The sequence below is a fragment of the Bombina bombina genome, chromosome 3 (assembly GCF_027579735.1).
Source record: "Bombina bombina isolate aBomBom1 chromosome 3, aBomBom1.pri, whole genome shotgun sequence".
NCBI lineage: Eukaryota > Metazoa > Chordata > Amphibia > Anura > Bombinatoridae > Bombina > Bombina bombina.
The window spans coordinates 763143203-763170743 of record NC_069501.1 but is presented as its reverse complement, the minus strand read 5'-3'; positions in this window follow the sequence as shown (position 1 = coordinate 763170743).

Sequence of the window (27541 nt, the reverse complement as noted above, 5' to 3'; positions counted from 1 at the left end):
GTATCTTGCATATTAACAGTACCACCATTGCAGTCTACTTGAAGAGCTATTAAAAACATGTATGTGTGCTATGGCAATCTTTGGCTTCATATTATTGGTAACACCAATCTATTTGAATAGCTGGAAATTATGAAATAACAGCATGTTTCACAGGGCTTCCAATTTTTTGAAAAAATATTCACAGAAGCAGAAATTAAAAGCTAAAACTTGATAGCAATTCATATAATATTAATGGTGACTGCCTAAGATGTTTGAAAGCATATTGCAAAGTTTGGAGGGAAGAGCACCATGTATATAAGAAGAAAGCACTCATGATTCACATAGAGAACTGGTTTTCAAACCTGTCCTTATCCCTCCCTAACAGTCCAGATTTTGAGGATATCTAAACTAGAGCACATGTGAAACAATCAGCTGATTAGTAACCATGGCTATTTTACCTGCTCTCACCCAAGGTAATCCTGAAAAAATGACCTGTTATGGAGGCCTGAGGACAGGTTTGAAAACCAGTGACTTAGAGGGTTATACTTAATTTTGGAGGGACAGGGTTAATAAGAACAGAGGTTGAATTTGCATGTAGATGAAACCAGACCTTAAACCTAAAACAAGGGAAGATATGATACAGGTCATAATGTAGGGACACTGTGGGTTGAAAAAAAGACTGTGGAAAAATTAGGAACATGCTACAAGCTCCCCAACATTAGTGACAGAGTGGAGGAAACAAAACTGCTAATACAAAAAGGAATGGCTAATTGTAATGCCAGTGTTGTAATTATAGGACATTTTAACTATAAATCTATACTGGATTTAGTGCTATCAAGCAATACAGAAATAATATCAACACATAGGGTGCCATGTACTAAGGCGTCAAAATTTTCACACAGACCATATCGAATTAACCGGCCGGCATTCGTACCATGCGGACATGAATGTACTAAAAACCAAGTCATAAAATTTTGCGTCTAATCTGTCTCGAAGACAATCAGATTATTGATAACTTTGAAGCTTCGCTCGGCGCGAAAGAACAAAGTTACTAAGCAGTCTACGGTCAAATTGGTTTAGTTCTTCACCCACGTGACCATCTAGGTGTCATAATCGTCATACAAGTTGGCAACGTTTAGCTTATGACATCTATAAGAATGTGCATTTCCCAGAAATCTTAGAATATTTTTTATTTACTTTTAGGTATTTATTTAGAGAAGATATGGCTTGCTCTGGAGATTCAGCTACTTCCAAGAAGACTCGCAACCCTAACTTCTTGCATCAACAGAATGTTGTACTTGTTGATCTAGTACTTGAATACTATGATAATATTTATTATTGCCCGTAAGAAGATTATTTGGGAAAAAATTAGTGACGCAGTGAGTGCTCAAGGACCAACAAAAAAAGATATTGAATCCTGCAAAAAAAGGTTCAATGATATCAAGCGTCAAACTAAAGTCAAAATTACCAAAGAAAAGCAATATGCACGTGGTACTGGAGGCAGACAACCTTATGTCGCAGATTTGACTGACTTTGAAAGAAAAGTTCTACAGAGGCTTGGCACGGAGGTCATTGAGGGCATAACTGTGATAGCGATATTTTAGGTAATTATAAATTAATGTCCAAATTAATATTTATATTGTTTAATTGTCTGCACCAAAAATGTGTCTCTTACGTTAATGTTTTTTAAAAACATTATTAACCATTTGCTAATGTGCTATGTACTCGTATTATCCATTTTTCTTCCTTCTCTTTCTATCTTTATTTAAAAAGCAGTAATGCAATCTTAGCAGTCAGCAAATTTTAGGTTCATCACCATGGTTATCATTTGCTTATTGGAGGTCGACATTTAACCACAAATAAGCAAGCATAACCCAGGTTATGAACAAAAATTGGGCATGCTCCTATGCACACTATTTCTGCTTTTCAAAGAAACATAGCAAGAGAATGAATAAAAATATATAATACGAGTAAATTAGAAATTTGATTAAAATTGCATGCCCTATCTGAATCATGAAAGAAAAAAATGTTGATTAGTGTCCCTTTAATCACACCAATGCTAAATACATATATCATTTCAATTAGTTACAGCTATATGAAAAAAAAATGTATGTTTCCTCACTCATATATGCAATAGTATTATAAAAAATAACATTAAATTGGATTATGTAATTTGATTACTTCTCTGTTTATCTATTTATTTAAAGGGACAGTGAACCAAATATTTTGCTTTCATGATTCATATAGAGAGCATGCAAATTTAATCAACTTTCTAATATACTTCTATTAACATTTTTTCTTCATTCTCTTGCTTTATTTATTTGAAAAACAAGGCATCTAAGCTATTTTTTTGGTTCCGGACCATGGAAAGCACTTGTTTATGGGTGGGTGAATATATCCACCAATGAGCAAGAACAACACAGTAGTGTGTTCACCAAAAATGGGATGGCATCTAAACTTACATTCTTGCATTTCTAATAAACATACCTAGAGAATAAAGAAAATTTTATAATAGAAGTAAATTAGAAATTTGCTTAACATTGCACAAAATCCAAAAATTGGTTTCAGTGTCCCTTTAATGTTTATCAAGACAAGCTTAGGAGCAACATAGAACATACGTTATATCAGTTGATTGTTGTATACATTTCAATTTATATTGTCACTGGCTCACCCATGATTTCAATTTGAATCCATTATGGACCAATTTTGCTTCTTTTTTAAATGATACCAAGCTAATTATTGAAATTAAATAATAGAATATAAAACCATAATGGATTTATTTTGAATATGAGATAGCAATCATGAGTTACACAAATTGTGTTTTATGAATTTATCGCTTTAAAATTTAAAAAATTTTTATGGTGTTATAATGCTGCATACTTACACATACATTGGGTGTTTTCATGTGCCTCAATAATGTACATGACTCAATAGAGATACATACTGGACAGATATGTAATATGTTAGATAATGTGTTAATTGAAATCTTTATTTACTATTTCATAGGTAGTTCTGTTCGATCATCGACTTCTGCATCTGTCAATACCCCATCTACCTCTATAGGACAGGAACCATGTCCGTCGACATAACATCAAATAGAAAATGTGAATATTAGACAACCACCACAACATGGGCAATATATACGCTCCACAACAAATACAAGCCACAGCCTATCGTCTGCTGATACTATTCCAGATGTAAGGAGCAGTACCCCGGACACAGCGGTTGGAAGAAGCTCTGGTATGTTTTTTTAATCCACTTATATATACACCTTTAAATATTTAAATATAAATTTAATATTAATCTTTAATATATTTTTTTTATTTTTTCAGCGGATGTTGGACGTCTATTCCGAGCTATAGTGACAGATTCTGCACCACTTTTTGATGGTAAGTTACTTTTGGAAAGTAAATATAGGATGATAAGAAAAATGATTTCGGTATAAAGTAACAAAAAAAATTTAAACTTGTTGTAATGTATATAGTTTGATAGTCACACTGTGAGACTGTGAGATGGATAGACTAACATTAAACGCCCCTCTACTTAAAATAGTGTACACTTTATTCTGTTTCATGTTACATCCATCCAATATTATTGTATGTATTGTGATTTTAAATTATAACAGTTTAAACATGCAAAGTCACAATTATTTATTAAGAAGGCCTTTAATCTTATTGTTCAAAGCCAACATGACTGTATAAATTTATTTTGTATAGTAACCCCTCTAACCATTACTGTAGGAACAAATCATAATCTGATGTAACATAATGTTGGCTATTCTTCTTTTAATTGCTTTATTTCTAAATTTCAAATTATATTTTTATGTTTTTTAAATTTAAGATATCGTAGAGGATGATTCTTCTAGAGAGGTCATTCTGAATCTTATTCCAGTTAGAGCACATAGTCCAGAGGTTATATCTCCAGACTGTGGAAGCTTAACTCCTGACCTCTCACAGATGGCACAAGATCAGGATTTTGATATTCATCATGAGCCTGTAACAAACCCCTCTAATGATGATGATAATCCAAATTGTAGCGGACGGGTTACTTGTAACATTCATAATTTCCAATTAAAGTGAATTTCCATGCGATCAAACATGTAGTAAGTGGAAAAAGGGCTAGGAATGATTAGTTGCGTAAAATTACGATAGCTGATGAAAAATTGTGGTTTTTCAATTCGATCACGGATTGGTAAATACAAGATGCAGATCGTGAGCGAATTTTGACGCAGAAATACAGACGAAGGGTCACTTCAATGCTTAGTACATGGTGCCCATAGAAGTCAAAGACATGTTGGGTAATAGTAATCATAACATGATACATTGGAAATCACTTTCCACAAGAAGTGTTTCAAGGGTTCATCAGAGACTTTTAATTTTAAGAAAAAAAATTCAATAATTTAACAAAATTGTTAAATGGCATAAATTGGGGAAAAGTATTCTCAAATAAAAACACAGAGGATAATTGAATAATATTTAATACTTCAATAAATATACAGATCAACACATAACCCATTGTCATAAAAGTAAAATAAATAAATCCAAGCTGATGTGGCTAAATAAAAATGTGTTAAAAGAAATTTGGAAAATATGAAAGGCATTTAAATTACTAAAAATAAAAATAGTACTGACTCAGCTTTCCAAATATATGAGGAATGTAGCAAAGCATGCAAAAGAGCAATAAGATTAGCTAAAATTGAAAATGAAAGATGAATTGAAAACCCTAAACTTTTTTTTCAGCATACACAAAAGAAGAACCAATGGAATATGCATTGGAAAAAAAAAAGAACATACAAGCCCGTACCAAAAACTGGGTTATCACTAGATAATATCAGGAAAAAACTATATATATTTTTTTTAAAGTGGACAACCCAGGGTATTTGATCTAGGCCCATTATGATATATTTGATGCCACTAGTTGGCCCCCAAATATGTTCATATTAAAAAAATATTATTTTCCACAAACTATATGATTTCCACTGAAATTATTTATACACAACTACTACAGTCATAAAACAAATGGTTGTAAAAGCTTCTCTGGGATCCCCTTTTATTTCAGAAATAGCAGATATGCATGGCTTTGTCATTGGTATTTGGCAATTAGAAAGCCGCTAATTGCAGCTGCGCACCAAACTTCTGAAACTCCAGTGAAGGTGTTTATTAGGTAGCTTGTAAGTTTCATTTTTTGCTTTAGTGTAGTGATTACCACCTGACACCTCCCACCTACATATTTTTACCTTATCCCTCCCAACTAGCACTCTCCCCCCCCCTTGGTCACCTCCATCTTAGGTGCTGGCAGACAGTCTGCCAGTATGCAGTTTAGGGTTTATATTTAATATACATATTTTTTATATATATATATATATATATTTTAAAATATTTATGTAGTGTAGATCCCTCCTCAGCCTCCCTATTTCTGTAACGCTTGTGGGATACTCCTCTATCAGAATAAACTCGGCCAGTAGTCTTGTTATCCCGGCGTCGAGCCGGAATGATAGGGAATATCCCAGAGCAGAGAAAGTTAATGAGACAAGGAAGGCGGCACTCACCACAGGCAGGACAGTCCCCAGCAGCAACAGTAGATCAGTCCAAGGATGAACCACTAGAAGGTTCAGGCAGGCAGGGTCTGGCAACAGAAAAGCAGTCCAAGGATAAACCACTAGAATTGTCAGTCAGGTAGGGTTTGGCAACAGTAAAGCAATCCAAGGGTACATCACTAGAATGGTCAGGCAGGCAGGGTTTGGCAACAGTAAAGCAGTCCAAGGGCACACCACTAGAATGGTCAGGCAGAGTTTGGCAACAGTAGAACAGTCCAGCAGATTAAGGGCTAAGGCAGGTAGAGTAGTCAGACAGGCAGGTTCAGCAACAGTGATCAATACAGCAAGGTAAGGATTAAGGCAGTTAGAGTAGTCAGACAGGCAGGTTCAGCAACAGCAATTAATCCAGCAGTTTAAAGGACCAGTCAACACATTAGATTTGCATAATCAACAAATGCAAGATAACAAGACAGTGCAATAGCACTTAGTTTGAACTTCAAATGAGTAGTAGATTTTTTTATATCAAATTTCAAAATTATGTATATTTCCACTTCCCTTGTACCATGTGATAGCAATCAGCCAATCACAAATGCATATACGTATAGTCTGTGAATTCTTGCACATGCTCAGTAGGATCTGGTGACTCAAAAATTGTAAATATAAAAGACTGTGCACATTTTTTTTAATGGAAGTAAATTGGAAAGTTGTTTAAAATTACATACTGTATCTGAATCATGAAAATTTAATTTAACCTGAGTGTCCCTTTAAGGGTTAACGATGGTAGAGTAGTCAGGCAGGCAGTTTCAGTAACGATATAAGGCACAAGAAAGAACGATCTGTCACACCCAGGAGCACACAAAGTAACACCTATACTTGGGCAGTGACAGATCATTCTACAAAGTTTTAAATAGGCGCAGATGCACGCCACTGAGGTCCACCCGGCATCCGGAGTGTGAGGTGATGACGTCAGCGCCGCATGCATCTTGAGCCGACACAACCCCTGACAACGAGCAGGGAAGGAGATGCCGTGCCACTAGCAATGGCTAGAGCAGTGCGGCATGACAATTTCCCCCTCAAACATCTGCCAGTAGCAAATTATTATTATTATTTTTAATTTATTTTATATAATTTTTTCTGTAGTATAAGAACCCCCCTCACATTTCCCCTCCAAGATTACTTTTTCTGTAGTGTAAGGTCTCCCTCCCCCTCCATCTAATATTTTTACATAGTGTATGGAACCATCCCTCCCTCTCCCTTCATAACCTTTTGCCATAGTGTAGAGAATCCCACCACTCCCTCCACTGGGCCACACACCTGCCTCCCTCCTTCCATTCCACTGCTCCCACTCGGCACCAATGGAGGATTGCTACAGAGAATGAAACAGATGGTGTCTCTCTCTGCAATGATGATCGATCTGTCTTCATATGGTGAGAGAGCATGATCAGTTTTCCCTTACCACATAATGGCAGATGCCTTCTGCACCCCTGCTTGTGACTTAATCTGTCTAAACTGACAGCAGGGACCACAACATGCACCTCTGTGCTGGACATAAGTACTATGTCAACACAGTACGCTGGGTAAAGAAAATGGCCAGGCTTAAAAAGAGTAAAACAGAAAGACTTGCAGAAAAGAGCTGCATTGTGTAAGGCATAATGAGACTGAGAAAACATAATTGGCCAGATTACAAGTTAGCGCTTTTGCTCACACATAAACATTGACAGAAGTAAACTTTTACTGTGTGCAGGTTAGTGCGCATATCACAAGTTAAAAGATCAATATTTGCGCATGAGCAAAACCCCTAGTATTTTTTTTTTAAGATTTTTGGTAAAATATTTATATTTATTTATTTTTGTATTTTTTTTAAAGGAAAAAGAAGTAGCAAACAATCATTAAAAGGTCTGCAAGTTTACTTAAAAAAATATTCTGTTGCAATCTAGGGGTGTTCATAACATTATTATTGTAATAGTTAATAAAAAAAAAAAAATGATAACATTGTATTAGGTATTCTGTTCATAGTATTTCCTTAAAAAAAATACTTTTTAAAATCTTTTTTGTTGTTCTTTTTACTAATTTTTTGTCATATGAAATGAGCCTTGTAGGGTCAGCAAGGTGGCTCATAGATGCTATATTTTCAAGTTTGTCTCGAAATAACAATAGAAAAAGAGAAATTAGAAATAAAGACAGATTAAACATTACAGTCTAATTTATTTTCACTTTAAAAGAGGAAGCTTTAGCAAAGCTGGATTACCACCATGTTAAATAATTCTGTCCCCTGTGAGGAGTTGGATTTTATACCTTTCTCCCTATAAGAATCAGCTTGCAGTTTGCAGGTAGCATACTGTCCATCCCTTTTTCTTGCTGTATTCTATGTTGATTGAGTCTGCAAAGCTTGTGAGCTTCTAGCCAGCAGACCCAGAGGATTTAGAGTCTAGCTCACTGTCACCTTTTAATTTTCTTTTCTTTACATTTTCATTCACTTAATTGGATGATAACTATTACAGTTACCTATTTCACATTTTTGTTGATTCCTTCAAAAATATATATTGCAAAAACATTTTTTTCCAAATGCTCATGCCGGCTTCTAACTCTCAGATATCAGGAATGATCCTGTAGGAATCTTTTTTACAGCCCACATTCCAATCAATTTTATCTGTGAATCTGCATCAGTCTAAGCTGGTGAAGCTCTGAAAAAAATGTTTTCAGCTTGAATTCTGCATAATTAATTAGTTTTCCTTCAGCTCAGACACTGTGATTTAATCATGGTGGTTTCAAAAGTAGACAGTGCAAATACACTTCCTGTCTCTTTATTCCTCTAAAGGAGACAGGAAAGGGAGAGAGAAGGATCAGTTTTACAATGCAAAATTAATGGTGAAATCTTTAATCAATACCAGGCAGACTTCAATTGCACAGGGTTTACATTGATGAAAACAGGATCAATAAGAAGACACAGCGTAATAGATACAACAGGGATAAAATGAGAAAGAGAGGATTTGCTTACTCTCTGTTCTGCCACTAATGAAAGAAAGATTAACCAACAATGTAACAAGGAGTCTCTGATGTTTTATATTCTTGGTATAGTTTTAGCAATTTATCAGGAATGTATTCTTATACTGATAGCATTGTAAACTGTCATTATTGATAGGAACTCAAGAATGCCTATCTTCATGTAGAACTAGCTCGATATGTTGAACAAATGTAAGTGAAACAACTTTATAGTGAAATGAAATAAAACCAAAGTTGTATTATCTTTTTGTTTGTTTCTCTTGTTCCACTTTTCTTTTATTGACAGGATCTAGAAGGCACATAGACTGTAGGCCTGAACGTGTGGCATTGAATCCCTAAATTTGCGATCAGACATTTTGTTTTATAATCCGCAAATGTCATGGGGCTTATAAATATAAGTAACCCTGCTCATGCAGATTAGAGCAAATGCACACAGTTTTACTTTTTCAAAAAGTGAACAGGCATTTTGGAAAAAAAACTGCCATATTTACAAAGTAGCAGGAACCTTGCCAAGATGGTCTCTGCAAGAGATACTGCACAAATGAAACTTATTAATTGCATTGGCCAAATTGAAAAATGTTGCCATCAAATTTATAAAGGATGGATTGTTTGAAGGTGGCTGGGTGAGTTACAAATGGGTTCATCTACTCCATTATTTGTTTCTGGCAAAGTGGTTTAACTAATTTATGCCAGTAACACATGAAACAATTTTTACACTAATATTGTACCATTAACACACAAATAATTTCATAACAGCAATTATTAGAGCAACTGCCCTGTTTACTAGCATTAATTATTACAGCTTTAATATGTGTACTACTGGCATAATAATTGTTTAAAACTGCTGTTTGTGTTACTGGCAAAAAAGGATTAAATCATAACTTTGTGTATTTGTGATACAAAGGAGGTTAATCTACTTTTTATGTCATTGGCACAAAGGGGTTAAACTAATGTTTTACTGGCATTAAGGTAAAACAACCCCTTTCTGATGCACAATTTCAAATGCTCATCAGCCTCTAAATACCCAAATGAAAGCATAACAAATTCTTAAAGGGACATTACATACTACATGCACCTTTCTCTAGCTATTCCACTATTTTGGATCCTAGGTTACACTGCAGGTATGTGAAGAAGATTTGCAGCACGCAACAACACTGGAATGCAATGAAAGCTAAATTTCAACATAGTGGTACCCATGACTAGAGGGAGGCATGAATATACTAATTACTATGCTTATAAAACTCAACTTAATGTCGTGACAAACTACCCTAATCCTTATGTCTCTGCATTCTCAACCACCTGTAGATTGTAAGCTCTGGAGAACAGGCCTTTCTCATCCTGTACTAGTTTTGTTTAGATTGTTACATTTTTATATCTTACCTCAAATCTTTTTCATTGTATACCTTTACATTTCTACCCAACGCTATGGAATTTTGAGGCACTATACAAATAAATAATGATAATAATAATATAGGAGGGGGATTTTGATTTAGAATTTCATAATTTAGTTTAAGCAAATACTTTGGACAGATCATGTATGTCCGTATTTTGCATTAGGAGGGGGAAATAAGGTTTAATGGGAGGAGGTCAAGATGATGGGTGGGATTGAGTGAGAGTGTCAACTTGGTATGGCAAAAGTAGTACGGGGTCTGCACTGCAAATACAGGGCCAGATTACAAGTGATGCACTAATGATGTCATGGGACACGATACCTAATATCCTTGGATCACACTAACATTAGCGCACAACTTGATATTACAAGTCCATGATTAAACTGATTTACCAGAGAATGGTTAGTGTGACCGACATCGTTCTAGCAGAACCTAGACTTTCAATAGATATCGCGACCATGATAAATAGTGCTCTTAATACAAGTTGAAAGCTGCAAGCCAAAACTGAACTAAAATATTTAGAATGACTTGAGACCTGAAGTGTAAGGAGCCTATTTATCAAGCTTCGTATGGAGCTTGATGCCCCTGTTTCCACGCAAGCCTTTAGGCTCGGCAGAAACAGAAGTTATGAAGCAGCGGTCTAAAGATCACTGCTCCATAACTTGTCCGCCTGCTCTGGGGCCGCGATTAGAAATCAACCTAATTGAATACGATTGGGTTGATTGACACCCCCTGCTAGTGGCCGATTGGCAGCAAATCTGCAGGGGGCGGCATTGCACCAGCAGTTCACAAGAACTGCTGGTGTAATGATAAATGCCGACAGAGCATGATGTTGGCATTTATTGATTTGCAGCTGACATGATACGCTACATTGTATCATGTCCACTCGCACTATGATAAATCTACCCCTAAGGGTTAAAAGGGTGAGTAAAATTGAATAAATACAAATCATGTAATTACTTCCCAGCAGTTAAAGGGACAGTCTACTCCAGAATTTTTATTATTTAAAAAGATAGATAATTCCTTTATTACCCATTCTCCAGTTTTGCATAACCAACACGGTTATACTGTAGTTATATACCTGTAATCTGTGATTACCCTGTATGTAACCCTCTGCAGAGTGTCCCCTTATTTCACTTCTTTTGACAGACTTGCATTTTAATCAAACCGTGCTGACTCATAAATAACTCCACAGGAGTGAACACATTATCTATATAGCACATATGAACTAGCTCTGTCTAGCAGTAAACAACTGTCAAAATGCAATGAGATAATAGGTGGCCTTAAGGGGCTTAGAAATTAACATATATCAAGAGAACAAATTTGATAATAAAAGTAAATTGGAATGTTGTTTAAAATTACATGTCCCTTTAAGATAAAAATGTAAAAAAATGTATTGCTATGCTATATTGAACACATTGAAATAAGAAGAAATGAGAGCACTCTCACACACACACACACAAAAAACATTCTCACACCAATTATCAGAAAAACAAATCACTCCAAAAAAAGAAAAAACCTTAAAAAAATACAAAAATCTGCAGATAGATTAGATAGATAGATGATAGATAGATATATGATAGATAGATGGATGGATAGAAAAATAGATAGATACAAAGATAGATAGATATATAGATTGATAAATAGATAAGAAGGATATATATATATATATAAACACTTTTTTGTGCTTTGATATCTGTTCTTATGTGTGTCTTTTTCTATGTATGTACTTATGTGCATGTTTATGTTTGCTATGTCTGCATGTCTGTGTGTCTGTGTCTGCCTATATACAGTATATATATGAGTTTGTGTGTGTGCGCGCGTGCAGGTTATAGTGTACTTCTTTTGTGGACAACAGACGTTGTACAGTATATACAGCCCTTTTAATGATACTCCTTGCCCCTTGATATAGCTGATGTTTGACCACTCTAATGTTCTTTTAGTATGTTACCTATCCAGATACCTAGAACTATTGGCTGTTGAGTGCTAATACCTAAAACTATACATATGGGGACCAATTTATCAATATCTGTCCGACATGATACACTGACGGCATTTAACATTGCAAAGTTCACCAGAACTGCTTGTGCAATGCCACCCCCTGCAGATTCGCAGCCAATCGGCCGCTAGCAGGGGATGTCAATCAGTCCAATCATATAGGATCTGGCGGATTGCGGACTGCAGCCTCAGAGGCAGCGGACTAGATATGGAGCAGCGGTTTTAAGAATGCTAACACGGAAACAGGGGCATCAAACTCCATTCCAAGCTTGATAATTCGGCCCAATGGACTAAACAGAATTTAGGGCTAGTCATTAATTTTTTTAGGGCTGCTTTGTATTCCCAGTCTGGTCCTGTATATATATATACACATTTATACAAACAAATGTATATATATATATATATATATATATATATATATATATATATATATATATATACAGTATATATATATATATATATATATATATATATACATTTTATTCATTTCTAAAAAAATTAATGTGTTTTGAATAGAAATAGAAAATCTTAGAAGAAATTGTTCTTTTTAATTTTTAAAACACACATATATATATATATATATATATATATATATATAAACACAATCTATATGTATATCTATATCTGTATATATTCATTTAGATATATAGATATGGATATTTATTTTACAACATTTTTTTTTATGTATGCCCCCCTTGAACCCCCCAAGCCGAGTCAAAAAGATAGTAAAGATGGGGGAATTACAGTGCATGCTGATGCTATATGTGTTTAATGTGGTGACTCTGAGGGGGTATAAATGATGATACATCTGGCTTTACCCACAGCCAATTGGGTAATGTCCGTTTTACTCGGGTAATCCTAGGATTACCCAATATTCTGACTTTACCCATAACATATATATATATATAATAAGTATTAAAGTTTTTGGGGTCTCCCCCGTCCTCAGACACAATTTACATACAAATGCTACTTAACACCCTTAAATACACATACACACCAATTGAACAGCTTTGCCCACTACTGCGTATGCGTGAGTGGAGTTACGGATATCCACAATGGCCAACTGTAGAAATGCATAGAAGTACATATTAAAAATTAAAAGCTAGATATGTGCATGATCGAAAAATTTGTTTCGGTTTGGATCGATTCGGAGCTTTTCGAATTTTGTTTCGGATCGATTCAAATTCGGAAAACTTTGAATGAATTTGTTTCGGATTTGTTTCGGATTTGTTTCGGATTTGAAAAAATTCAGCTGGATTCGGTTTGATTCGGTTTGGTTCAGAAATTCGTAATTTCGGTATGTGTGCTGTGTATTAGACTAGTATTATGTACTGTATATTAGGTGTAACCCATAGCAGAGTGATATAACCTAAATATACTGTACAATACTAGTGTAATCCATGTCCATCCAAATTTACCGAATAAATCCGAACTAATTCGGATTTATTCGGTAAATTCGGCAGTATTTTAATTCGGAAATTCGGTTCGATCCGAATCTCCGAATTTGCTGAAATTTCCGAATTTTCGAATCGAACCGAACCGAATTGCACATGTCTATTAAAAACAACATCCTGCTATACATCATTAGGATAAACAAGAGAGTACGCACAGTTAGTATTACCTAAGTGATTACATAATTATTTGACTAACATACTATTGCTAAACAATTTTACAATAAACTATGTCGTTATAATGCGGACATATATCTCTCTACTGTTATCTACATATTGCTTACACCACATTCCTATGTTAAATCAAAAGCAAATTAATACACACTCTTCTGTAGACATATATAGCTATACCATTATACAAATAATACAACTGTCATAACTATTGCATTGTCCATCTTTTTGACAGAAATGTCACTAGATCCCCTAGCTGCTACTCTACAAATACAGTGTTATATACACTGTGTCTTATTACTTATGATATTTCTGAATCAGCTTTACATTTTAATATCAATGCCTATGTTGTTAATTACACCTCAAGATACCACAGAATAGGGAATAACATTCTAGTCTGTACACAGCAGTTATACCTCTAAATTGTTATCAGAATTCTCTAACTGTCAGAAATCTCACAAGGTTTAACTCTTTAGCAAGATTTAACTACAGTGTTGTCCATTAATCAAGAAATATCCTACTATCAACCTATGGTTAGAGAAAGCATTGGAGATCAAACTTAGAATTTAGGCTCTTTAGAGCTTGAGTATCCAGATTAAAGATCCACCTGCTCTCCCTCTGTAGGATAAGCTTTCCCCTATCACCACCCCTACTAAGGGGGGGGGGGGGGGGACATGGTCGATTATGATGTATCTCAGGTCGGCCACCATGTGTTTCAACTTGGCAAAATGCCTGGACACTGGCTGATCTGTTCCACCCGCTTCCAAAGCTTCTCTTATTGCGGATAAGTGATTAGCCATTCTGGTACACAAATCATCCTGGGTCTTACCGATAAAGAATAAACCACAGGGACAGTGGAGCATGTAGATTATGTATTTTGTCATGCAGGTTACCCAGTATCTGATCTCATAGTGTTTCATTCTCCATGGATGCACAAAGAATTTACTTTGTGTCAACCCTCCACACGTAGTGCACCCACTGCACCTGCAGCAACCGTTCCTTTTTGTACCAAGCCATGCCCTAGATATATAGCTCAGTCTGAAATCAGCTCTTAGCAACATGTCCTTGATGGAATGGCCCCTTGGGTACCTGATCATAGTTGCCTCTGAATCCTTGAATGGAAGTGTCACATCTGAAGTGAGGAGGTCCCAATGATTTTTCATTATACTTGGGAATTTCAGTTTATCATAAGTAAATTCAGTAGAGAAAACCAGTCTCTCCATTGTATCTTTCTCTTTCTTGAGCAGTTCTTGTTCTTGTGTTATTGCTTGGCATTCTTTCAAGGCAGTTGTTAGTTGTTAGTTGTGTTGTATTGTATTCTCTTTCTTCAAATTTCAGGTGCATATCCTGTAATTGCATATTCTTATTTTCCTCATTAGTATTATTAAATTGGGATTTGGGAAGTGTTTTTTTGAGGCTTGGTGGATGGCAACTTTTTGCTTCCAACAATGAATTACGGTCAGTGGTTTTATTATACAATGTTGTCTGTACACTGTTGTCCTTCTTCGAGATTTTGAGGTCTAAAAAAATCAATAGACACATTACTGTGTGTCATTTTAACTTCAGATTCTCATTCTCCCTGTTCAACTGGCTAAACCATATCTCCAATTCCTCGGTAGATCCTCGCCAAATGATGAACAGGTCATTTATGTATCGTTTAAACAACTTCACCCTTAATCAGAGTTGTGCCATGTTCCTCAAATGATGCCATATATAGATCGGAATAGGATGGGGCCACATTGGACCCCATCGCTGTACCTGATATCTTTAATAAATAATTTGAATTTAAAATAATTTAATAATAATAATTTAAAATAATTCTATTGTTGACAGAATCTCAACTGTTCCAATATAACTTCAGATGGTGGACCAATATATAGATACTTTTCTAGATGGTCTTTAATGGCATCAATGCCTCCACTGTGTGGTATGACAGTATGCAGGCTAGTGACATCCAAAGTTACTAGGATGTCGCTAGCCTCTAAATTCTTACACTCTCATAGTATTTCAATCAGCTGTATAGAATCCAATAGAAAGGAGGGACAGTTTCTTACAATTTGTTGGAGTAGACTGTCCACATAGATTGCCAGAGGTTGGAGGATAGAACCTCTAGCAGACACGATAGGTCTACCAGGTGGTTTTGTTCAGTGTTTATGCACCTTCGGTAAGGTGTATAGAACTGGTACTATCAGGAAATCCACTGTTAGTTATTCTCCCGTCTTTTTGGATCCTAGACCCTGTACACTAAGTTGATATACATATAGGTCTCCTTCTTGAAACCCTTGTAGGGTCACCACTCAATTTTCTGTAGGTGATTGTATCCTCAAGCTGTGACAGACTCTCCTTTTTGCAATCTGTATCATTTTGTATGACCAGGGCTATACCCTTATCTGCCTCCCTGATGACAATATTCGGATTGTCTCTCAGATCACCAAGAGATTTACTTTCCTCTCTGGTTTGATTCTGTCTATACTTTGTGTTCGTATTATTGATACAGTCTTTAAACTTAGTACCCACCATCCTCATATATGTATGGATACTAGAGTTGTGACTTTTGGGTTCAAATGTTGTTTTACATCTGAATTCTTGCACTTCTTCAGATGTGTTTCCAAAAAATTCCTTCAGTTTTAGTGTTCTCTGGAACTTATACTGATCCGTTTGTAAAGAAAAATCATCCTGGCATTTAGTTGGTACAAATGTGAATCCCTTTTCTAGTACGTTCTGCTCACTCAGATTCATGATGATACTTGTTGTTGGTTTGTTTTCCAAGCTTGTGGGGTCTTCCTCTTGTTCTTGGTCCCCCTCTCCATATCTGTTCCCTCCACCTCATTCCTCGTTTGAACTTATTTGGTTATATGTGTTTGTTCAAAGGTTTTTATCTCTACCTCCAATTGTTGTAATACCTGACCCACCTCTTCAATCACCAGTAGTACCAAGTCCAAGGAACATTTATTAAAGAACCGCACCATTTTTTGCAAAAGAAAGCATTGTTTCTCCTAATAGATGGGATATTGCGGATGCAGAATCCGTTAGGAATAAACATCTTCCTGGGATACTGGGAAAGATAGCAGCCATGTAGTTTGAAATCTATCCCACAGTTTTTCAATTTAAGTAGCTGGTTATAGAGTTGTTCAGGTTGGTCCCTCCTGGTTCTTACTGGTACTTCATCAAAGCGGATTCTAACCGCATCATCCTCAGTAAAGTTTTGTAATGCACTTTTGGTAATGTAAGCATCTACTCCACATATGCAAATGCAGTATACACCATATTTCTTATGGTAAAAAGTGTCTTTAGATAATTACACCAAGGAAATAGAAGTACTTAGGAGCATTTTTTAATAATCTCACCAACCCAGAGACCTTTAGATCATCAGACGCTGAAGGGTCAATTGGCTCCTGATGCCCCTGTTTCTGTGCAAGCCTTCAGGCTCACCGGAAACAGCAGTTATGAAGCAGCGGCCTTAAGACTGCTGCTCCTTAAAGGGCCATAATACCCAAATGTTTAAACACTTTAAAGTGATGCAGTATAGCTGTAAAAAGCTACTAGACTAGAAAATATCACCTGAACATCTATATGTAAAATAGAAAGATATTTTACCTCTAAAGTTTCTCAGTAGCCACATCCCATTGTAAAGGACTTCTAAGCAGCAAATCAGTATGTCTGTCCCGGGACAGCGGAAGGAGCCAGTTTTTGTGCACACTCATCTTATTTCCCTATTCAGTGTAAGGAAGCTTACAATGAAATCTCATGAGAGTTAAGTGAAATCTCATGAGATCACAGTAAAAGAGTTCATGACCTCAGCACTGTTGATGCTGATTGGCTGCAGTTAATTTATTCATTATTATTTTTTTTTACCTGCAGTTGGGCAGCAGCCGAGTATAACTTTTAACACAGAACTTACTCTGCTGAGCTGAGGAAGTTATGAGGTAAAATATGTTCTTTTTTTACATAGATGCTCAGTTGATATTTTTCTGTCAGCTTTTTACAGTTATACTGCATCCGTTTCAAGTGATTTAGCATATGAGTATTATGTCCCTTTACAAAACACTATATATAGGAAATATAGAGAATAGTGTGCGCCAAGAATTTGTATCATGCAATGTGTTTTTGTATTTCGTGAAAACTCGTGAAAATAGCTGTATCAAACACAACAGAAGAAAAAGTAATGAAAAACCTTGTATTGTGTACTAAAGTTCCCTATGTTGTGTGATCTGGGAACAATGAATAAATGGATGTTAGAACGTGAAAAATGAAAGAAAAAAGAGAAGAAAAAAGAGAAGTGCTGTTTCTTTAAATCTACAAATATAAATAAACAAATGTCAGACCAAAAAATCGTGATTGGCCTGAAAAATATATAGTGACTAGTGCACAATAGTGTGCAAATATGTTAAATTACACACAAACCTATGTAAGTACATATATATGCGCAAAAAATTCACATAGGTTAATAAAATGTGATGATCAATTGATCAAAAATTGGACATACAATAGAAACATATAAAAACAAAATAAGTGTACACAATGGCCTCTAGTTATCAAGCCGTCAACCGCAAATATGCTGGAATTCTGCAGCGTATTTGTGGCGAGGCTGATTCGCTGTAGTTATCAAGTCCTACAGCCCGGCAAAAGTAGAATTTAGTGACATAGCCTACGATCCGCCGGACTCAGTCCGACACAGATCGATGGTTACGTCACTCCAGATGTTCCGAACACAAGTTTGGCACAATCTGACTACTTTTGCTAGTTAGCAAAGAACTAGCAGGTACGCTCGCCACTATTCCGGGCCAGCGTACCTGGTTTTCAATCCACCATCCTGGAGGCAGCAGATCCCATAGGAATCAATGGGAGTCTGACAGCAGCGAGAGCTCATGTTCGCTGCTGCCCGATATCCCTTTGATTTCTATGGGAAGTGTCTGCACCTAACACCCTAACATGTACCCCGAGTCTAAACACCCCTAATCTGCCCCCCCTACACCGACGCCACCTACTTTATACTTATTAACCCCTAATCTGCCGCCCTGACACCGCCGCCATCTACATTATACTTATTAACCCCTAAACCGCCACTCCCGGACCCCGCCGACACCTACATTATACTTATTAACCCCTAATCTGCCGCCCCCTATATCGCCGCCACCTACATAAAGTTATTAACCCCTATCCCGGACCCCGCCGCAAATAAATTAATTGTTTAACCCCTAAACCGCCGCACCCGGAGCCCTCTGCCACCTACATTATATTTATTAACCCCTATCCTGCCCCCCCTTTACCGCTGCCACCTACAGTACATTGATTAACCACTAATCTACCCCCCTACACTGCCACTACTATATTAAATGAATTAACCTCAAAACCTAAGTCTAATCCTAACAAATATAAATATTCCTATCATTAAATAAATTAATCCTATTTAAAACTAAATACTTACCTATAAAATAAACCATAAGATAGCTACAATATAATTAATAATTACATTGCAGCTATTTTAGGGTTTATTTTTATTTTACAGGCAACTTTGTATTTATTTTAACTAGGTACAATAGCTATTAAATAGTTAATAACTATTTAATAGCTACCTAGTTAAAATAATTACAAAATTACCTGTAAAATAAATCCTAACCTAAGTTACAAATACACCTAACACTACACTATCAATAAATTAATTAAATTAATTAACCACAATGATCTAAAATAAAATACAATTAAATAAACTAAACTATATTACAAAAAACAAACACTAAATTACAAAAAATAAAAAAATATTACAAGAAGTTTAATCTAATTACACCTAATCTAAGCCCCCTAATAAAATAAAAAAGCCCCCAAAAATAATAAAATTCCCTACCCTAAACTAAATTACAAAAGTAATCAGCTCTTTTACCAGCCCTTAAAAGGGCTTTTTGCGGGGCATTGCCCCAAATTGGATTGATTGGATCAGCCAATAGAATGCAAGGTCAATTCTATTGGCTGATCCAATCAGCCAATCAGATTTTTCCTACCTTAATTCCGATTGGCTGATAGAATCCTATCAGCCAATCGGAATTCGAGGAACACCATCTTGAATGACGTCATTTAAAGGAACCGTCATTCATCGGGTAGTCGTCGGCAGAGATGGATGTTCCACGCCGGAGGTCTTCAAGATGGAGCCGCTCATCGCCGGAAGGATGAAGATAGAAGATGCTGCTTGGATGAAGACTTCTGCTGGATGGAGGACCTCTTCTGCCCCGATCGGATGAAGACTTCTGCCCGGCTAGAGGACCACTTGTGCCCGAATCGGATGAAGAGTTCAGCCCGGTTAGGTGAAGACGGCTCAAGGTAGGGTGATCTTCAATGGGGTAGTGTTAGGTTTATTTAAGGAGGGATCTGGTGGGTTTTAGAGTAGGGGTGTGTGGGTGGTGGGTTGTAATGTTGGGGGGTATTGTATTGCTTTTTTTTTACAGGTAAAAGAGCTGATTACTTTGGGGCAATGCCCCGCAAAAAGCCCTTTTAAGGGCTGGTAAAAGAGCTGATTACTTTTGTAATTTAGTTTAGGGTATGGAATTTTATTATTTTGGGGTGCTTTTTTATTTTATTAGGGGGCTTAGATTAGGTGTAATTAGATTAAACTTCTTGTAATATTTTTTTATTTTTTGTAATTTAGTGTTTGTTTGTTTTTGTAATATAGTTTAGTTTATTTAATTGTATTTTATTTTAGATCATTGTAGTTAATTAATTTAATTTATTGTGACACAATAAATACTATTTGATTTTATATCAAACTGTCTAGAACAATCTGTCTCCAGCTTTATTAAGCCCTCATTCCAGTTGCTGATTTCTATTCAGCAGTTTCCTCCTCAAAAAATTGTTTGCAGTCAGAGTTGCTTATACTGTATCCACCAGAAAAAATCTGCACTGACTACCTGCACATAAACGGACTCCTGTGTTTCTGACTGTTGAGAGCCGACAGCGGGTTCTGTGACAGATCACAAGCCTCTTTACTCCAGCGTACTGACTGCTTTAATGTCAGCCTGCCTGTTCGCACTTCTTTTAACAAGAATGCCAATATCCTTGTGAGATTATTCCACACGACAACTGTCATTGTATTGCGCAAATGTCTAGAGTTATCCACACCATGTGGCGCTTTCTTTCTTTCTCTATTATGTCCCTTTAACTGGTCAGCTGCCACTGAGGCTGCGGACATCAATCCACCCTACCCTTTACGATCGGGTTGATTAACACCACCTGCTAGTAGCCGATTGGCTGCAAATCTGCAGAGGGCAGCATTGCACAAGCAGTTCACTAGAACTGCTTGTGCAATGTTAAATGACAACTGCCTATGCTGTTGGCATTCAGCGATCTCTGGCGGACATGATACGCTACAGCATATCCTGTCCGCCAGACTTTGATAAATTGGCCCCTGAGTCTTTTGCTCACATGCTTTTTTTTAACTTTCAACTTCTAATATGTGCACTAATCTGGCTGTGCTCATTTTTTACTTTGTTAGTATTCAAAATTGTAATCTTGCCCAGAGTAATTACAGTTGTGTCCTAGGTAAGCAACTTTCTTTTATTGTGATAATGTTATTTGTAGTGTAAATAAAACTTCTGAATAGCAAAGATATCTGATCCTGAAATAATAATAATAGATAAAATTGATATTGCCTAATAGTTTCAATTTATCTTAAATGTCATATTATTTATTATTAGTTATTTGTAGAACGCCAACAGATTCCACATCGCTAATTATTTTAAATGTCCTTTTATTCCACAATGTAGATATTACTATAAACTGATGACATACTCCTTTCCAAAAATTATTATTATTGTCATTTATTTGTATAGTTCCACAAAATTCCATAGCACAGGAAATGTTACGTTAAAAAAAATGTACATATACCAAAAAACAAACAACAACAAAAACAATCAAAACCCTCTATGTATTTCATAGCACAATCTATTTCTAAGTAATAATTAATTTATATTAAAATGTATGAGTATGTAGTAGCTGGAACAAATTATATATTATTAACACAGATATTTTTTTAAAAGTTGTGTTTGAAACTTGTATGCGCTTTTTATTTTTATTTTATGAGTAGCATATTTCGTTATAATGAATAAATAAGTCTTAAGCATTTTACAGAAATGAAATATCACACTATAATACTGTGTGACAAAGTCTGTGGATTTTTCTCTGCCAGTCAGCTCCTTAATTGTCTTTTTAAACCTCTATCTCTATTCTTGCATGCCCTTCACATCAAATTGTAGACATTTAGCTTGAAATACTGCCAATGATACAAGCTGAAGGATATCCTTTATATTTTGCTTGACAGAAACTATTTGTAGCAATATTATCTAGTAAACTGATTTTCTAGATAACGTAGACACAAGGAGGAGAGGGTTGATGAAAAATACCAAATTATTACTATTAATATTGCTTTAATTTATTCCAATAGTCTGTTTTGGCTATGTATTATCTTAACATTACAATAATAAATACAATTACCTATAATATTTTTATATTTAGATATAATCTCAAATGAATAATTTCTAATACCTTTGAAAGATATCTTCACTTTCAAGATTGGTCCTTAGTTAACATTTGTTTTCACTATCCACGTCTGACTAAAAAAAAATACCAAATGTTATTTTCTACACATACAGTTGTTCTATAGTCTCGTTAAAGGTAACACTTTTGTTAAGTAATCTCTATACAGAAGGTCAATTAAATGTGCAGAGGCCAAAAGCAAATGTACCAATACTCAGAGACAAAGTAAGGCAAGTTAGTCAGAGAACAGGTTGTTGTAAAAACCTGAAGAACATCAGAATAACAATAATGTGATTTTAAAGTAATAGATCTAGACAGTAGAGAACATAATGATGGAGTGATAGACCCGGTACAAGACAGGACATCCCCCCATCAGTGAGATCATTTAGGTAAACTGTACAGTGTGCTTTGGAAATAGAAAGCATTCTTGTAGTAGGTTATAGAGTTTTTTATAAACTTGAAAACTACAGTGATTCTTAAAATAATCAGAAAATAACTTCACCTGCAAATGTGTTAAAGAGATCATTTACACAGACAAGCAGCTGATTACAGTTTATTGTATGAAAAAACACTGTTTTAAATAGGCTAGACCAGAGGCTTAACAAATCCTCACTGGGCATTTGTGAAAAGCATTTATATTGTGGGGATATAGAATATTTCCCAATACTAAACAATTTAAGAACATGTACTAGTGGAGTCCATTCCCAAAATGTCCCATATTGTTTTATAAGCTTTAGACTATAGTTACATATCTGTAGGTATAGAAATATTTGATCTTGTTCTCTAAGCTAAACATTCTTTTAAAACTTTCAAATTGTATTATCAGATTATTTGGATTTTCCTTATCTATTAATTGATGTTTTTATTCAATTCCTTTTTCATACCATTGTCTAAATACTCTTGAGGTATTCCCCTGTTCAAATTCAGGCTTCCCTCTTATAGATAGGAAATATGAAACTGAGTAACGTAGCTTTAATATTTTACATATACCATGCCACGCAATATTTGGATCTCTTAGAAGCTTTATTCTTCTGACATATAGTGGTACTTTATTTATTTTCATATGTGCAATATTTCCTAATGAAAAATGTTTGCATATTTGTGTTTCTATTTGGGGTAAAATGCCTTTTATTTAGAAGCCAGTCTATAACTATTTTCCCTAAAGCCACTAAATTGTAATTTTCTATATCTGGAAGAACCAGACCTAGATGTTGTCTTTGCAGAATTAATTTTTTATATGCAATTTTAGATTTCCTTTTCCGAAAAGATAGTTTTTAATGCATATTTTAATTTTCTTTACTTCCTTTTTTCTCAAAAACAGAGTAACATTTTGAAAAATATAGAGAAGCCTTGGGAATGCTACTATTTTTAAATGACAAATCTACCCAGATATAGAAAGCGGTAGCGATATCCATTTTTTAATAGATTCACAAAATGTATTCACTCCTCCTAATAGATTTAAGTTGTACCATTCCTCTGGATTAAGTGAGATCTTAATTCCCAAATAGACCATAAATTGTTCAACTTCTTTAAAAATATTTAACACTGAGTCCTCTTTTTTATGTATCCATAAAATTTCTGATTTATTTGTATTTATCTTGTATCCTGAGAAGCAACTAAACATTTTTATAAATCCCTAATTTTGTTGAAATTATTATTTGATTGCCTGGAAAAAGTAATAGATCATCTACATAAAGTGCTAATTTAATTTCTTTCCCATCAATCTCAATCCCCTGGATTTCTTTCCATAATAGGATAGTCAACAACACTAGGGCAATATTAAAAATCAGTGGAGATAGTGGGCACCCTTGTCTAGTACCTCAGTAATTTAAAATAGTCAGTATTATTAATAATTAGACAAGCATTAGATTCTTTATAAAGTAATTTTATCGTATTATAAATATTTAATGTAAATCCAAACTTTTTCAAAGCAGTTATAGGGTGGTCCCACGTTATTGAATCAAATGCCTTGTGGGCATCTAAAGATTTAATAGAGAAATCATGAGTTGGATTAATCTTATTATACCAGAGGTGTGTTATTGTTAACATAACTTTTCTCAGATTAGTATTAGATGACATTGTCTTCATAAAACCTGTCTGGTTCTCAGCAATAGTTAAGTTCAAAATTATTTTAGCCAGTAAACTAGTTAAAAAAAAATCTATATTAAGTAATGAGATTGGTCTATACAAGTCCATCCAATCAGAGTTTTTTCCTGTCTTAAGAATAAGAGTGACCGTAGATTCACTAAAATCTTTAGATGGAAGTACTTGACCAGACCTGATTTTATTAAAGGAAGTCAGTACCTGTGTTATTTCTTCTGACATTAATTTATAAAATTATGCTGGGATGCCATAAGGCCCTGCAGCTTTATTATTTGCCAGAGTATTTATAATATGTTTAACCTCTGTTTTTTTATTGTTTTATTGATTTTTTCAATTTCTGTATTATTAATCCTGGGGTTTCCTATCAACTACCAGAATGTATTATTTTGTTCTATGTAAATTTTGGCTTTAGAGTATAGATCTTCATAGTATTTAAAAAAAGGCTTTTTATATATCTCCCAATTTATTCCATTCATTCCCCTCATTCCTAATGTTAGTTATCAGCAGTGTTTTTTTTTGTTTTTTTTAAAGTTTTTGTTAATTTGTGCTAAAAAACTGCCAGATTTATTTCCAACTCTATAGAATCTGGAACACCTTTTAAGATCATCTTTAATCTCTTCAGAGAGGGGAAAATCATATCTCTGTTGTTTGGCTTGCATATATGATTTACAATTTTCTTCATTAGACTCTCTAATATATGTAGTATATGTATTTATCAGGTGATTAGTAGCTTTTTTGGGGGGGCATTTATTTTGGTTTATATCTGGAATGATGTGCTTTAACCTCCCATGACTGCCTTTACAGAGTTCCAAAATATTTCTGGTTTATTAATATACTCCACATTAAATCATGTGTATTCTTTCCAATTATCCTTATCATAGCCAATATATTTTAGGTTATTAAGAACCTTGGGAAAGCAAAATAATTTTGTTGACATATTATACAGTTAACAGAAATAGATATGAGTGCATGGTCTGAGAGTGCAATATTATCAATTTTTGATTGTTGTATATTGTTTATTAGCTTCTCTGAAACTAGAAAATAGTCTATTCTGGAAAGTAACTAAAAAGCTTTAGATAAGTATGTATATTCTCTATCATCATGGTGTATAATTCTCCATATGTGACTTTTGTGTCTTTTTATAATTTAGTTTAATACTGCAAGCCTCTTTTTTTCCTTTGATTTTGCAATGTCCTACCTATAAGTGCCTTCATACTTGTATTCTTCCCCATAGGCATTATTTTGAATGTTATTTTCTTTCTATCCAATATATAATTAAGTGTTAAATTGAAATCTCCTCTTGCAATTATCATTCTATCAGAAAACCCCAAAAGTATGTCTCTCATACCTTGCCAGAATACTTCTTTCTCTTGATTAAGTCCATATATACTACACAATATGTATTGTCTACCAATATAATACATATATATATATATATATATATATATATATATATATATATATATATATATCATCCTTATCTATAATTGAGCTTTTGATATAATATTGTAATGATTTATGAAATAGGATCACTGCCCCTTTTTTCTTTTTAGTGCCTAAGAAATAAAAAGCTTCTTCTATCCACCCACCTTGGAGTTTAACTGCTTCTCTACTTTTTAAATATGTTTCTTGCAAAAAAAGTATCTGTGCATTCATAGTTTTAGCATGTTTTAAGACAGATTTCCTTTTAATGGGGATATTAATTCATCCTACATTCCATGACAACATTTTAAAAGGCTGTTTTTTTTGGGGAGCATAATGTGGCTTAATGTACAAAATTGAACTTAGATGTTAACCAATTTCCCCCAAACTTCCCACAATACATTAATCTATCTATTCAAACACATTCTGAACATGTAAGGACATTTGTTAAAAGATACCAAAAGTTATTCACATTTAACTATTTTTTTACAATCCTAAAACATTTCGGGGCCCATTTATCAAGCTCCGTATAGAGCTTGAGGATCCGTGTTTCTGACTAGCCTTTAGGCTTGCCAGAAACACCAGTTATGAAACAGCGGTCTAAAGACCGCTGCTCCATAACCTGTCCACCTGCTCTGAGGAGGCGGACAGATATCGCCGCAATTCAACCTGATCGAATACGATCAGGTTGATTGACAAACCCTGCTAGCGGCCAATCAAATCTGCACGGGGCGGTGTTGCACCAGCAGTTCACAAGAGCTGCTGGTGCAATGCTGAATGTCGGACAGACACATAATGAATAGGCCCCTTCATGTTCATGGCTTAACATAAAAAAGAGCTTAATGTACCAAAATTTGCCTAAACATTAATCAATTGCTTTGAAACATGGCACAAACTCAATTTTTCAGTTTCCAAACCTATCCTAGAAGTTTCATGGATTTTGGTTTCCACAAGGCAAATGAGTGACATTAAGTTTGTTTTTTGGGGCGCTTAATGTGGCTTAATGTACAAAATTGAACTTAGATTTTAACCAATTTCCCCCAAACGTCTCACAATACATTAATCTATCTATTCAAACATATTCTAAAAATTTCAGGACATTTGATAAAACATACCAAAGGTTATTTACATTGAACTACTTTTTTACAATCCTAAAACATATGGGGCCTATTTATTCAAAGCGTCAATCTCAGTGCATTCGCAGGCATCAATATGCTTGACAGACATTGCTGCCGCGTATCCACATGCGACGCCCTTATTTATAAAAAACATGTCAAAAACACGTGCGTCAAGTATGGTGCGATGAGCATCGGACTGTTGTTAACTAACAGTCATCGATGTCGTGGTTATTCAGGTTTTTCCCAACTTTATTTATACCATTTCATTATTGTCCATGAACAAGCACATTTCTCTAAAGCTAATCTTCTATTTCTCATCTGTTAATGTCCAAGAAATAGCTTGATTTATACCTCAACAAACAATATCTCATAGAAAGTTATTTTATAGTTATTTGTTATATGATACTTTCACATAAATTAATGTGTATTTGTATTTCTAGAAGTCATGATATGCTTTTATTTCACGTTATTTTTTTTTTATAAATGATTATTAATGCTAGAATTTGTACATATATCTTTGCAAATACTTGTGTGTGTGTGTGTGCATATATATATATATATATATATGTGTGTGTGTGTGTGTGTGTGTGTGTGTGTGTGTGTGTGTGTGTGTGTTTGTGTTTTGTCAGAAATCTTTTGCAAACATATTTACATGTCCCTAAATTCCTTTTTTTGTTCTAAACAATATTGTCTTTCATATCTCTGTGTTTATTTATACCACTATATATATATAGTGTAAATGTATTATTATTCTGAGCAGGAATAATTGTGACTATAACAAGTCATCAGGGTATCATATGTATTTATTTGCAATAAATGGATATTTTAATTGCTGGGCCAGTTTTC